The sequence below is a fragment of the Oryctolagus cuniculus genome, chromosome 19 (genome assembly GCF_051225735.1).
Source record: "Oryctolagus cuniculus isolate XC-2025 breed Fujian yellow rabbit chromosome 19, ASM5122573v1, whole genome shotgun sequence".
NCBI classification, from domain to species: domain Eukaryota; kingdom Metazoa; phylum Chordata; class Mammalia; order Lagomorpha; family Leporidae; genus Oryctolagus; species Oryctolagus cuniculus.
This window is the reverse complement of record NC_142885.1, coordinates 65,183,199-65,197,338: the sequence shown is the minus strand read 5'-3', so window position 1 is coordinate 65,197,338 and position 14,140 is coordinate 65,183,199. Positions and strand designations below refer to the sequence as shown.

Here is a 14,140-nt window from a genome sequence, read left to right as displayed (position 1 = left end):
CACATTTATTCATCTTCTGACCTCCAAAAACACATAACCAATAATACAATAAATATCCATGCAGCCATAACCTGGGCTATGAATCCAAATTTTACCAAGAGGCCTGAAGCCTATGTGTGCTCCTACTCCGCCCTCTTTTCTTCCTCTCCATTGCCTCCCACCAAAAAAGTAAACATCCTTCTGAAATTGGTATTTGTCCTCCCCATGCCTCTATTTCCATATTCACAAAAAGGTGTTTGTATGCATGTGTTAAGTGGTATAAAAATGGTACCTCACCAACCGAGACGTACACCTTTCCCCAAAGGCTCTGGTGCCTAAAGTTCTAAGTTAGGATGGGTACCCCAGGGAAACAGAGTCTGATATTTGCACACGGAGGTCTGCCATGGCCAGACGAATCAGCACTTGCAAGAGTAAGAAATACAGAAGATGGAGGGGAGGCAGAGGCACTGTGGCCCCCCACAAAGGCTTCAGTCAACCCCAGGGACTGTAGGGCCAGCTTGGCCTTCTGAGCTGTCTCACTGAAGCAAGGAGACCAGCCCCTATTGGCCACCCATGATGTCCAGTTACTGCATTTAGGCTGCTCCTGGGGACAGTGTGTGACCTTGAGCAGGGACCCTTTCTCAGGACAAGAGTGTCTCCCAGGGAATCCCTCAGCTGAGCCCGGCCAGCCCCCAACACTCTCAGCTGCAGGGAAATGAGCGGCTCTGTCCTGAAAGGGTGGCCGGGCAGGGCCCCCGCCATTCGCCATGGGCCCTAGTTATTTCAGGGCCAGCCACTGACCAACTTGCCTTCGGAGAGAGGCTGCACACTCGTTTCAGATGCATCCGGAGACTTCCGTTTGTTAGTCCCCCTCGTCTCAATTATAATGTGCAAGCCAGAGAGGGAATGCCTTGTTTAAGATGTTTGAGTAATAGGCTATTATTTCTAAGGAAAAGAAAGGGTCCCTGGGGGCTACTGACCTGAAGAGCTCTTCCATTTTTCTCCTTCTTTTTAAAGCTTTTGTGACCTGGGGTACCGGAGCTGCAGCGTTATGTAAGAAGCTCCAAGCAAAGAGATTTGAACTTGACTTGAAGTCTTTCTTTAATATTCAATAAAAAGTTGGAGATTTATTGGCCTATGGCAGAGACCAATTTCCTGTTACATGGACCAGAGAGGAGATTAAAAAAAGATTTTTAGAGCAGCGCCCATATTTCTTAAGAGAGGCAAAGAACGGAGCTCACCTAATTTTGCGGATCGGGCTGCTAGCACGGTTCTTTTCTCTAGGCTGATCTGAAATTAGAAGACTGGAACTAAAATCCTGCAGTCTCCCACAGGGACCATTTCAATTTTCCTCTGAGTAACAGCCCCATAAGGATCGTCTTCCCGACTCTCAGGTCAAGGTTGGAAGTGGCTGAGTGTGGAAAAGATTGAAGACCGTGCCACAGGCTCTCGGCGACGTACACTGGCGTGCTCTCTGCAGCCAGCGGAGGGAGGAGCAAGTCCAGCAGCCTCCTGAATTTAAAAGCTTTGCTGCAAAGATCTGGGACAAGGCCACAGGAAATATGGCCGAAGCACTGACAACGGGTTGGAATGAGCTATCAATTCCCAAAGTGTACCCGACTCAGGCTCAGACTATCTGAGTTGGAATCCTTATTGGTTCTGTGACCTTGGGCAAGTTACTTAACCCTTCTAGGCCTCATCTGAAATATGCAGATACCTATAGCACCTATGCACGCATAGGTGAAATGAGATAACACTTGACAGGCTTGGAAATGATGCTGACGCATTAAGTATTCAAGACGTCAGGTTATTACTGCTGCTGTTTGACTATCGGAAGGCCCACTGGTGCTGGTTGGAGCCTGGAGTCTTTAGCAACAGACTCTGAGTGGACACATCAGAAGCAGCCTCATCGGAATTTGGAAGCAAGACGTTCAGCTCAGTCAAGCCAGCACCATTGTAATCCACATTGTGCCGGACTCCGCACTACGCGTGGAAATGCACCTGTGAAGAAGACAGAATCCTGAACTAGAAGAATCGGCAGTTCTGAATAAGAAGCAGAGGCAGCACACGACACAAATACCAACCAGAAATTAGGTCCAAGGCACAGATAAAGTGTTCGAGAGTGGCCTACAGAGGCATCCTAAAAAGGTGATGTTGGAATAGGGTTTTGAGAGATGTTCAGGAGTTTCAAGAAGGTGAACAAAATGGGCAGAAAATTCAAGTAATGTGCTACAGCAGAAAAGACAGCTGTCTGGAAAAACGTAACATGTGTAAGCTCGAAACACGAAGCTTCCATTAGTGTGGGCTCGAGCAGCAAACTGAAGGTAGGGAAGCGATCAGGGATGAGAGCAAGCAGGGCCCTGAAGACTGTGGACACACTGTAAACAACAGGAAAGGAATCCCCACTTTCCCCCGTTTTGTTTGGGTCCTTGACTTGTCAACAGCACCCCTCCCTTCTTACTGCACTGGGTCCCTCTGCTCATCACTCTGATTGGACGCTTTCTTCCTGCCAGGTAGAGCAGCACCCACTGGCATGGTTTCAACAGTGAATAAGCCAGCATCTCTGCCCTGTAAAAGCTCAAAGATGTAGAAGAAAACACAAACACAATAAAGCCTGATGGGTTCCATGACACGGCTAAGTGTGTGACGCACTTTTCCCGAGGGGAGAAGACCAAAAACCTGGGAGGGACAGAAGGGGTAGCTACAGACAGGAAGTGACATGGGCCTGGGCTCTTGAAACAAGAGCCAAAGTCCCACCCACTGGAGAACATGGGGAACAATGGTCAACGTCCAGGAAAGACCCCCCCCCCTTAGGTCCTCAGCTCCTCAGGGCTGTGCAAAGGTTCAAGATGGCTGAAATTACTGAGCATGAGTAAAACACTTCTCCAGAATCCTCACCCTCCTTTAAGACCCCGTTGGCCAGAACTGGATCACAAGGGCGAAGGATAATGTGGTCACTGTGACTGCCCCAGATCCTATCATAGATCACCCACTAGGAATGGAGGAGGCACACACTTTCCCTGAGCACGTGCCCCATCTAGACTTGAATCAAATGGGAATTCTATGAATACAGAGGTGAGCAAAACCATCAGGTAGCAACCAACAGTGGCTACCATATGGCATGGATAAGATGTCATCCAGGGGGTGTCAAGACAGAGTGGGAAACACAACCCTTGAATGATACCTGAAGAGTATCAGTATTTTAAATTTGAGGGGATGAGGAAGAGGAGAGACCAGCGAAGAAACCTGGGGAGGAACAGTCAATGACAAGAAGAAATCCAGCCAGTTGTGGTGTTCCAGAGACCTGACAAGACGAAGTAGACATGAGAATGTCCGTCTCAAGAAGCCACCAGTAACTCCCACGGCACAGGGTTTAGGATATTTCTGTGGCCCAGGAGGAGCCGCAGCAGAGGGAATGACAGCAGCCGGTGACCTAAGGAATGACTCCTGGCTGGCAGAAATCCAAGGCTAAGAACCCTTCCAAGCCCAACCCAGAAGCATACTGGTCTCCCTCACAGTCAACTCCAGCTGGAGCTGGGTCCAGAGTTTTATTCCAGAAGGCCTGGCAGTGACTGGCTATGGGGAAAATGCTTCTCGGGGAAGCGGGCAGCTCTTTATCTTCAAGAGCAGGAAGAAGGCAATCTCTTCTGGCAGTGAGGTGACAGGGTTCCGATGGATTCCCCTCTCCCAGATCAGAATTAAACTAGGCCCTGTCAGCCCACTCACGGAACACTCAATCTTCCATTTTTATGGGCCTACCCGTGACGTTAGTGCAGTCTTTCAGCAAGTGAAAGGGAGGTCACCCTAGAAGAATACACACGCAGAGTCATCCGACTTCTCTTTCTAGAGCCCCAGAACACGCGGTACTCACTGTCAACCCCAACCGTGAGTAAAGCCAGCTCCCTGCTTAGATACCCCAATCACAAGAATCAACACGTTTCCTTTTGTGCTTCTGTCAGTTGGAGCTGACTTCTGTCTTGTGTTTTAAAATGGCCCTGACTATTATACTATCTCTGGCTTTGTCTTTCTACGCCTCAGTTATTTTCTGTTGCAAAATGGAAACAGCATCTACCTGGCCTAGCTCATATGCCTGATGCGAAATTGTTTTTTGCAAAATGTCAAGTGTCACAAGGATTTAAGTCATTCCTAGATATGTGGCCCTGGTTATATAGAGGGCTACAGGTTCCCTGACCAACAAAACCTACTCTTGCTCCATAGTTGCTGTCAGCACCAGTTGTTTGGTCTAAAGCCACAGTTATGTTTGATGCCTCTCATTCTCCCATGTACCACTTGCAAAGCCTCAGCAATTCGTATTTACTCCTCCTTCAAAGTGGGTCCCCACTCAGTAGACTGCTCCTTCTCAATGATGACCCTTGTCATTGATCAACCCCAACAGCCCCAAGCTGGCCTCCTTGGTTCCACTTCTGCCATCCTACGATCTACCCACCCCCCACCCCGCACTGGACAGTCAAGGTGACCAGGTCCGTCTGAAACGAGGCTCACACTGTGTCTCCTGCTGCAATGTTCTGGTCACTTCCCATCAGCCCTTTTTTTTTTTTTTTTTTTTTGACAGGCAGAGGGGACAGTGAGAGAGAGACAGAGAGAAAGGTCTTTCTTTAGCCATTGGGTCACCCTCCAATGGCCACCACGGCCATCGCTGATTCCATGGCAGGAGCCAGGTACTTATCCTGGTCTCCCATGGGGTGCAGGGCCCAAGCACTTGGGCCATCCTCCACTGCACTCCCGGGCCACAGCAGAGAGCTGGCCTGGAAGAGGGGCAACCGGGACAGAATCCGGCGCCCTGACCAGGACTAGAACCCGGGGTGCCAGCACTGCTAGGTGGAGGAGTAGCCTAGTGAGCCACGGCGCCGGCCCCCATCAGCCCTTGTAAAATCCAGGTTCCCTCCCTTGACTTGCTCCTAGACATTCTTTATGACCTCATCTCCCAGCTCTCTCCATCAGCTCAGCCTGGCCCTGTCACACAGGACTCTCTGCTGATCTGAGAACACAGCAAACATCTTCCTATGCCAGCACTGCTGTGGGTTTCCTTCCCTGTGATAGGAGAGGTTCTCCTGCAGTACGGCCACAGTGCAATCCTCCCGCACCCAGACTTCTGCCTACGCGGTTCCTGCACGGCGAGAGCTCTCCTGCCTGCCCTGTTGGAGACACCACAGAGACACTTGCACCCCACACACAGATGCACACTGCTGTTCCACATGACACAGACCCTCCACCCTGCTTTGCTCGCTTCTCTCCTGAGAATTATCATAACCCAATAGTATACTGCACGTCTATTACCCACTTATATATACCCCCCTCCAGAAAATAAAGGCAGGGAATTTATGTGTCTTACTTAACATTCACTCCACAAACCCTAGAAGAGTGGCCTAAGATACAGTGGGAACTCAAATATTTGTTGAATGACTGAGTGGAGTTAGTCCTCAGAACTGATTAATTTTAGGAAGTTAAAGCCAGTACTGATAGGCAAGTGTCTATGGTACCTAAATCTCTAATCAATTTTGCTTGGTTGAATTAGATTGCTCTGAGCCCATTTTTTCTACCATGGGTGAAGATTCCTCCTTCCCAGGGAAACCAAAGGGTATTACAGTTTGGGCTACCATGTATTTCTCTCTCTGACCTGCTGCGGAAGACACAGCAGAGACGGTCCCCTGTGACCTGTTCCTGCACATTCCATATCCCCTAAGTCTGGGAGTTCTCAAGTACTGGGGTAAGGGTAGACTCACTGTTTCCTTTACTAGAAAGATACAAATCCAAATAGCATTCCAATTATTCAGAAGCCTGCTCCAGGTTAATAGCATTGTGCTGCACCTGGACCCAGGAGTGGCTGTGAGTAAAGTACAGATATATAGGTTAGCACGGTGTGTGCTCAGCAACACCAGCTTACTACAACAGACAAGGTGTGTATTATTAGGCAGCTTTACTGCGATGACCACAAGGCCAAAGTCAGGCAAAGTAAATCAAAAGTGGCTTTCAAGTTGTTTCCATGGTTCCACCTGATTCTTAAGAAAAAGAATAATTGTTTTAAAAAAAAACATTAATATTACTTTTTTTGGTGCCTGGAACTGTGCTAAGCACTTTTGTATTGCATCCTCTCATTTAAGAGAACCACTTTCTACTAACACAAGGGAAATAAAAATCTAGAGTAATCACTAGTTTCTTACACGTGTTTTGAGATTCAGACCTATGTCCACAGCTTCCTAATGAGGTTCCCACACCTCAGTTTCCCATGGACACCCCAAAGCCGCTTTGCTCCAAACGAATCCACCAGCTTATCCTCCACCCATTCACCAACAGCAAGGCACCCAAGAGTCCCTGGGACTCTGCCTCTCACTCTCGTCCCCACCACTCTACCTCTGCAATGGCAAGAGGCCCAGTGTCCTCATCTCTGTGAGTTCCACTACTGCCGGTGGTGTCTAACCCGCGGGAGGAGATCCATCTCTGTCTGCCTTGCCAAGCCAAGGAAGCACCAAGTCCTGCTTTGTCAAATGGAATGAAATTGGAAGCATGTATGCGTCTCTGAGCTGTAACTATGCAAAGCCAGAGTGTGACTCACTCTATCTGTTTCTCCCTCTGCTTGCCACAACAGCTGAAATATTCCAAAGAGAGGCCTCTGCCTGGGTCCTGGTGTGAAAATGGCAAGGAGCACACCCCCAGCCAGCCTACGGTGAACATAATTAGCAGCGAGAAACCAGCTTCGGAAGCCAAAGCTCTATGGGTTTGCTTGTTTCCCCAGCACAGCCTAGCACATCCTGACTGATACATCGCCTTAATAAACAAATACCTTGATTGGATGAGCAAGTTTTTCAGTCAAGATTTGTCAGCTTCTAGGTCATCTTGCAAACTGCGGTGGTCGAGGTTTCTGCAAAGTGATCACATGGTCTTCTGTTCTCTTAACTCAGGCGTCAACTAACTTTTTTTTTATAAAGGGCCGGGTAGTAACTATTCCTAGCTTTGCAGGTCACACAGTCTCTATCTATCACGACTACGTAATTCTGCTGCCATAATGCAAAAGCAGCCACAGACCATAAATAAACAAATGAGCACGGCTATGTTCCAGTAAACTCCACTTTTGGACACTGAAATTTGAATTGCATATCATTTTCACATGCCACAAAATATTATGCCCTTCTATGGAAAACCATTCTCAGCTAATGGGCTATTCAAAAACAAGGACTCTGTCCTTGGGTCGGGGTTTGTTGACCCCTGATTTAACAGAAGTCTCCTAAGTCCTAATTACGGCATTGAAAAGCCTTTACAATGTCACCCCAATGGCTTTCTCCTGCCCCCAAACACTCCACATGCAACGTGCTAAGCCTGAATCTACCTTGTTCTTGTATACAGCTAGGCCTCTGCACATCCACGGAGGCTCTTATCTATCAAGCCACACTGGTCCTAAAAACCTTCCCAATACCTGCATTTGTTGCCCTCTTTCTGTGTTCCTATATAACATGCATGCCCTAACTGTAGATCTCATTAATTTCTCAACTTTGACACTGTTAGCGTTTGGGGCCAAATGATTTCCCGTTGTGAGGACCATCCTGTGTACTGTAGGAAGCATAGCAACCTCCAGAGCCTCTACCGACTTGCTGCCAATAGCACCCTCTTCTCAGCTGTGACAACAATATCCCCAAATATTACAGAATCCCCTCTTGTCCCTCTACCTCCCACCCCACTTCCCTAAATATTTATTAGGCATTTAAACTTGGAGCCCCTTGAAGACAAGAGTGAGATACTCTTTGTTATCAAAAGCATCGATCACATGCTCTGGCAGGACTTAGACCTTCAGCAAATATTTGTCAAATGGAAAAAAAAAATCTGAATGAAAATCATTGGCTCCCTTAGCATCAATTTAAATGATTTTTAAAAGTTCTAATTCTAGTAACTGTGTTATTTTTTTTTCTTTACCTTTTCAGAGAAGCCAGCTTTGCAAAATCTGAGCTCATAAAAGAATTTTCTACTAAATGTATTCTTTCATTTATGCTGCTTTCACAAATGCAATTAACGCTGCATCTGTTTTGCTAACAACACTCTTTGTTTTATATATTGCTTTATATTTCTCTGAATGTACGCAGACCTGAGCTTTCCAAAATCTACGGAAGGATAAACTGTTGCATATGGATGGGCAAGGACAAGTAAAATCTTCTAAAGACATTTCCCCATTCTCTACCTATCCCAAGCAATATATGCTAATGAGCTGCATGGCCCATCCTACTGCCGGTAGCAAAGAGGAGACAGCACAGGGGATCACGCACTCCAGCTTGAGCGTAACGCTCAGGGCCAGCTCAAAACTGCCTCCATCTGATGCTTGGGTAGGTCCTGCTGGAGACTTTCCCTCTTCACAGCCGGAGGTGCTTAAGGGACAAGCACACAGAAGCCCAGTTGCAAGGATGCATCCAGTGCTCCTGGAATGTGAGGTTCATCTGATCCAAGGAAATCAAAATTAGTTGTTTGTAAGTGTGTTCCCATCCAACATCCCAGATTAACGAAATGGGTATCAGGGCATCTTCCACGCCTGGTTTGGGAATTATAATCGGTAAGACCTTGAACTCACTCTAGCAAGAGGCGACCTCAGGAAGAATGAGGATCACAGAGTGTGAATAATACAGCACGGACCATGGATCTGGACTCTCACTGGGGGGAGACTTTGGGCACTGCTCCCCAGCCTCTTAGTGCCACAGTAAAATAGGGATGACAGCTGAACCTACAACCAAGGGTTTTTAGGAAGATTTCAAGATGAACACATGAAAAGCTCTTAGGTAAATTCTTTGCACACACACAAAAAAACACACAATAAATGATGCCTGCTATTTACAGAATCCTATGGTGACTGCCCAGTGATAGCACTCATTTTATGTTAGTTATTACTAAACAGCTATACCAAAATCCTTCTTTGGAAATCACTTGCTTCCTGTCTTTCCTTAAAGAGAAAGTGTATTGGTACATGGATCCCATGACAGCTGCATTAATCTCTTCAGGAGGTGGCTCCGACAGGGACCTCATTGCCACACACACATACACACACATAATTTTTGAGCCCAGAGGTGCTATGACAGCCATCAATCCAATGAAGAAAATGGAAACACATTTCAGCCTCCAAGCGTTGGGTACCTGGTAGGCCCCAAGCTTTATGCTTCCATCACATCTTGTTTTACCCAGGAATGGAAGCTCCTTGAAGCCAGACACCTTGCCTGACTCACACTCATACTGTGGTGACACTATGCCATCAAACTCTCAGAACCCAGGGAGAAAATGGAAACCCTAGTGCCCTGCAGAAAAAGCCCTGGTACAAACAACAGAACTGAGTCACACAGATAACAGGCAAGAGAGAAAAGCATTGTGTGTAGGCACTGCTCTGGCTTACGACTTTCTCTTACTTTAACCCAAATCACCAAACCCTCCCTTTGCTTCTCCCTGGAGGGATATGAACAAGACACAAACATTAACAGGGAAGGCCACTTTTTATTGGGCTTTCTTTACATCTCTACAGAGGGGAAAATCTATTTATTCCAAACCTTAACAAAAGTTTGATTCCAAGACCTGACAAAATGTTCCCCCTTCCTCTGTGAGTAACCGACCTTGATAACCCTCCCCTAGAGAGAGAGCTGGCTTGGACTCCGGTGATGGCCACGTTCTAAATTTAACCAACTGCACAGATGCACTATGGGCAAGCAGCAGAGAGCTTCGGCTTCCCTGGCTTGGAGAAGCAAGATGTTTATGACCTGTTTACAAAAGTCTGCATAAAATACAGCGGCAGAGTCTCGTCTGTGAGTGGTCTACCTGGAGTCAAGTGTGTCTTTTAAAATATGATGCATCACTTGCGAGAATGGTTTCTTAGCCTCTTGCCCCCCTCTCTGCCCCTCCAAATCCATTGCTCTCCCATAAATAACCATAGGAGGTGATGGCCTGACTGCTACTTTCATTGTACCCCACCTGTATGGGATGTCTTCCCTGGTGGATTTTTGTTAAGAAACAAAATACAACTTTTATTGAGATCAATAAAAGATTAAGGTGACAAAGTGATTTATTGACTATCGAGGAGGCTCATTTTTTCCCTCACAACTGCTATAGCTACCGGAAAGGATGTTTTTTTTACCCTGGGTCTTCAGGAAAGTTGTGAGAAGCCAAGACTCATTCATCAAGTCAAAAGAGAATGATTAAAAAACATCAGCAAAGACAAAGAACACACATGAGCCAAAGTCGGCCTACGGTGGGCATTTTGCTAAAATATTCAGGTCACAGAGTGCAAAGGATTGGAGGAAGTGCGTGGGCTCTGTGTGGAAGGAAGCTCAGCAGTAGGATGTGGAGAGCAATGAGTCAGACCTGCTCCAGCTGAGGTCACAGCAAGGAGAGAAACCACATAGTTTGAGAGCCACACAGTCTGTAATTCACCTGGTGAGGGGCAGAGGAGAGTCTGGGAGCCAGTGTGACAGCAGGGCAGGAAGCTGGCCCGCTGGGGACGGGGGCCAGGATCCTCAGTGCTGCAGACACCCCGATCCTCCCCCACCTCTCGCCTTTCCCACGATGTGTCCTCTCCTGGAAAACTGCCTGCACTCAACCACCTTCCCTTCCTGAAAACCTCACCCCCCAGGGCACACTCAGCTATGCCCCCTGCACTCCAACTCACCCACACAGAACAAGTGCCCATGGCCCTCTGAGGATGGCGACTTCCAAACGCCTCCACAGATGGAGGTCCTGCTCTGTGGCAGATACAGTACCAAGAATACCCATGTCGTGAATGCTGGTCAAGTCCGCACTCCCAGAGCCTAGAGGAGCCTTACACCTGGGTGCTATGTAGTAAGTATTTTTAAATAAATGCATAGAAAATGCCCAGGACAGTCCTGTGCAGGCGAGTACTCCTATCCCTTTGCTGCAGAAAGAAAAACCGTCACATCCAGAAAATCACACCAAGCATAACATGGCAGCTACTCTGGGGTTCCCCTTTCTCTGCTCAGCCTTTTGCTGTAGAACAAGCTCTATTAGGTCCACACATCATCACCAAGTCCAACTGCATACAAAGAGAGAAAATAGGGCCAGTACTGTGGCTCACTTGGTTAATCCTCCGCCTGTGGTGCTGGCATCCCATATGGGTGCCGGATTCTAGTCCCGGTTGTTCCTCTTCCAGTCCAGCTCTCTGCTGTGGCCCGGGAGGGCAGTGGAGGATGGCCCAAGTCGTTGGGCCCCTGTACCCGCGTGGAAGACCAGGAAGAAGCACTTGGCTCCTTGCTTCAGATTGGTGCAGCGCCGGCCGTGGCGGCCATTTGGGGAGTGAACCAACGGAAGGAAGACCTTTCTCTGTCTCTCTCTCACTATCTATGACTCTACCTGTCAAATAAATTTTAAAAATTTAAAAAAAAAAAAAGAAGAGAGAAAATAATCTCTGGTGAGACAACAGGCAAAATCCAACTTACAGACGGTGGTAGTGAAGAAGTTAAGGCCTCACCTTCAGGCTGTTTTTAAAGGAAATTAGGTCTTCTGCTATTCCCTGAAAATCATCTCTTGAAGCTCTGCCATTTACGACCTCTGAGACTCATGGTATCTGTGGGAGGGGCTGAGCTTTCTTTTTAGCAATCATTGCAAGTCTCCATTAACTACATAATGAGTCGATTTTTAATTCTGACATAATGAGACACAGTAGCACCATTACCCCCTGGATCAGCACTGCCATGAATACCTCTCTCAAGAAAGCTGAACTTGCCAAGCATTGATTTTTTTAAAAAGTAATCCAACACAATTCCACTTCTAGGAATCCATCCACAGACACTTGCATTTGTGAGAAATGATGCAAGCATTGCTTTATTTATTACAGTCATGGCTGTGAGAGCAAAATACTGGGAGCTGCCCAGAAATTCATCAACAGGGGACTGATGCAACAGTATGTGCTTGTTTCTACAATTACATAATAAGCCAACGTTAAAAAGATCGAAGCCGTTCTCCATGTCTGATGAAAAAGGATTGCCAAGAGACCAAGTAAAGGAAGAAAGATCAAAAACAACCTGTGTGTGACACTGCTGCAGGTATGGATACAGATGCAGACTTAAATGTGTATGTATAGAACATTTCTAGAAAATACAGGAAAACCAGCAACAGCCCTGCTTCAAGGCAGCGAAGACGCATGGCTAAAGGAATGGACAAAGTGATCAATTTCTGTTCACAATTGATCATAATGAAAGGACTAAGAGTCAAAGGGATCACATAAACAAGTCTAGTGCCTGCTAATACTAACCGATAGAATAAATAAAGGGCAGAGCAATCCAACATGGGAAGTGAGATACACAGCAGACTCATAGAATGGCAGATGTCCTAAACAGCACTCTGGCCTCAGAATCAGCCCTAAAGTCATTCGGATCCGGCTGAAAAGCCCATGAGAGTATTTCAGGCATGGAAAGCCAAGACATTCTGGCAAAAACAAACAAACAAACAAACAAACACACCTAAATGAGAGAGATCCCAGTGGAAAGAACAGGTCTTCAAAGAAGGAGGTACCTTTCTCTGAAGGGAGGAGAGAACTTCCACTTTGACTATGACTTTGTCTAAATAAGATAAGAGTCGGTGAACTCAAAAGGCTTCCATAGCCTTGGAAACTCATGACTGGAGCATAGGGAGATTACTGATGCCATAAACAGGAGTGTCAATTTGTAAAGTCAACAACAGGAGTCACTGTGCACTTACTCCTCATGTAGGATCTCTGTCCTTAGCGTGCTGTACATTGAGACTTAATGCTATAACGAGTACTCAAACAGTATTTTGTGGGTGCAAACTGTTGAAATATTTACTTAATGTATACTAAACTGATCTTCTGTATATAAAGAAAATTGAAAATGAATCTTGATAAGAATGGAAGGGGAGAGAGAGCGGGAAAGGGGAGGGTTGCAGTGGGAGGGAAGTTATGGGAGGGGGGAGCCATTGTAATCCATAAGCTGTACTTTGGAAATTTATATTCATTAAATAAAAGTTAAAAAAAATAAAGGAATGGACATTTTTGCTCTGTGCCTTTTGAACTTTGTATTTCATGCATGTGTTGTCAACATTCAGCAGATATAAACCAAGAGTTTACTATGTGTTGTTACATAGCAAGAATCAACACACCATGATCTCTGTGCTCCTGCTAGCAGGGAGATAGAAAATAAACATACATCTGTGTTGTGTGTGTGTGTGTGTGTGTATACACACATACTTATACATATGTATACTTAAATATAATATATATACAAACATATATATATAGAGAGAGAGAGATACACATAGATACAAAATTAGGTGATGGGTGTTAAGGAAAATGGTGAAGTAGTATGCCATGAACTGGTGACGAGCAGGTGAAGTTTTAGGGATGGAGGAAGGGCTTACCTGAGAGGGTTGCTACCGAGCTGGCCAAAGGAAGTGAGGTGGGAGCAGGCCAGGTGAGTGTAGGGAATGCATCCCAGGCCACAGAAGGGCTGGCCTCAGAGCATGTTTGTGTTCCACGCATGACTGAGAGTAAATGAGGTCAGTGTAGATGGAGTGATGAAGGGAGCGAGCAGTGGGTGATGAGCTGACAGTGCATCGCATCATTTGGGTCTCACAGGAAGGAGTCTGGCTTTTATTCTGAGGTAGATGGGAACCTATCGCAGGTCTGGAGACGAGACACATGATCAGAGAGACTGACCACAGTCACTGCAGCTGCTGCAAGCAGAATGGACAACACAGGTAACTGCAGTGCAGCAAGATGAGTTAGGCGGCTGTGGCATGTCCAGACAGGCGCCAGGGCCTGCAGCAGGACAGCAGCAGTGGAGAGACATGGCTGGCTTTGGGATATGTTTAATGTGTTCAGAAGATAGGAGTTGGCTGGAGCCAGTCACACATCACATGGGAGGCTGCAGAAAAGGAGAGGAGTTAAAGTTGACACTGATGTTCTTTTTTCACGGTTTTTAATTGACAAATAAAAATTGTATTTATTTCTGGTGTGCACAATATTTTGAAACACTATGCATTATGGAATGGCTACAAAGAGTGAACTCACATATGACTCTCCTCACATACTTAACATTATTTTGTGATGAGAACACTAAAAATCTAATCTCTTGGGCCGGCGCCGTGGCTCAATAGGCTAATCCTCCACCTTGCGGCGCCGGCACACCGGGTTCTAGTCCCGGTTGGGGCGCCG

At 46.6% G+C, this 14,140-nt stretch overlaps 1 long non-coding RNA gene across 4 annotated transcripts in view; it reads right to left on the bottom strand.

Moving 5' to 3' along the window:
* Positions 1-14,140, bottom strand: part of LOC103348543 (uncharacterized) — a 70,880-nt gene that overhangs the window by 52,104 nt on the left and 4,636 nt on the right. For 3 of the 4 annotated variants that reach the window (XR_016226092.1, XR_016226093.1, XR_016226091.1), the window contains one exon: positions 11,747-13,850. The exons of the other annotated variant lie outside the window; for it this stretch is intronic. This is a non-coding gene — a long non-coding RNA (uncharacterized LOC103348543). Of the gene's footprint in view, positions 1-11,746; positions 13,851-14,140 lie in introns of those variants that run through there. 4 annotated transcript variants of the gene reach the window in all.